Source organism: Solanum dulcamara, chromosome 3, assembly GCF_947179165.1.
Source record: "Solanum dulcamara chromosome 3, daSolDulc1.2, whole genome shotgun sequence".
NCBI lineage: Eukaryota > Viridiplantae > Streptophyta > Magnoliopsida > Solanales > Solanaceae > Solanum > Solanum dulcamara.
The window spans coordinates 19,460,078-19,461,277 of NC_077239.1; the positions used below are offsets into that span (position 1 = coordinate 19,460,078).

A 1,200-nucleotide genomic window follows, 5' to 3' on the forward strand; every position below is an offset into this window, starting at 1 on the left:
TCCTTAATCCAACAGGGTATTGGCTGGGACGGGGATCTTGCGCCCTTGAGAATCTGTATACCGCCACAAGAGAGCCTACCTTGGAGAAACTCCATACCCTTTTCTTGGATCTCGAATAAAGGGAGTCAATTCAGAGTCCTTCTCTCAATTAAAAAGGAAGGTACCCATGTGAAAGGGTTAGGATAAACACTCTATCTCATAGTAGAGTGGATAGCTAGGACTACTAAAATCGAGATCATGTACAACAACAATCCTATATTTGATGTCGATTTATCCACACTTCCATTCCTTGTAGAGAAAGGCTAACTGCTTGCTGGATGGGAGCTGTATGAGCAGTAATGTCCACGTACGGCTCTGTGAGAAGGAAGATGGACATAAATGGACTTTTGCACCTTACTCTCATATTCAATGGGGTCAGCTCTTTCTTTTTTGGGAGAGTATGCAAATATGATCTTAATGAGGTGCGGGGCTTTGCATTTGACATTCGTTGGGCTTCTCTCTTTGGAAGCATGCACCCGAGCCTTTTTATGCAATAAACCCCTACAACCAAAGACTAATGGTAGGTGGTCCTGCGAAGCTTTCGAACAAGGGTATCCTTATGTGTAAGCACATCAATGAATTGCGGGGAACCCTCATGTGCCTATCTAAGATTAGGTGGGATCCTCAGTATTGGTGACCCTTTCACTCTTCCAGAGACTGATATATATTCTGAATTCTCATATGGGATAGTTGACTCCTGGGTCTGGAACTTGGGGGGTTTCTCTAAGAAATACTTTCTTTATCGTCTACTCAGGGAGGTGCGGACACACCTGCATGGATTACAGGTGATAGTTACAATAATGGAGGGGAAGTTAACAGTACACAATGACATTCAGGGATGGACCGGAAAGGGATAATCATTCAAGTCCTAGTAGAAGTGGCGACCATTCTCAAGAATGAAAAAGACTAAGTTGAGGGAAGCCCTATGAGTCACTGAAATGAAGGAAAGAGTGCCCTTTTCTATCAATAGAGGGAACAAAAAAGGGGCTTTATTCCCCTTTACAATATAAAGAAATAAATAAGGGTAGAAGTTTAGATCGCTCATAGTAGTTCTACCTATAAAAAGAATCATGAAAGACGTAATTAGAATGGTACTCGAATCCATTTACGATCTCGAGTTTCCATACACATTGCACTTTCGCCCGGGTCAAGGCTTCCACT

At 42.6% G+C, this 1,200-nt stretch overlaps 1 pseudogene; it reads right to left on the reverse strand.

Annotated features, from left to right (window-relative positions):
- Positions 1 to 253: 253 nt before the first annotated feature.
- LOC129883499 (uncharacterized) lies at positions 254 to 871 on the reverse strand (annotated as a pseudogene).
- Between the last annotated feature and the right edge of the window lie 329 nt (positions 872 to 1,200).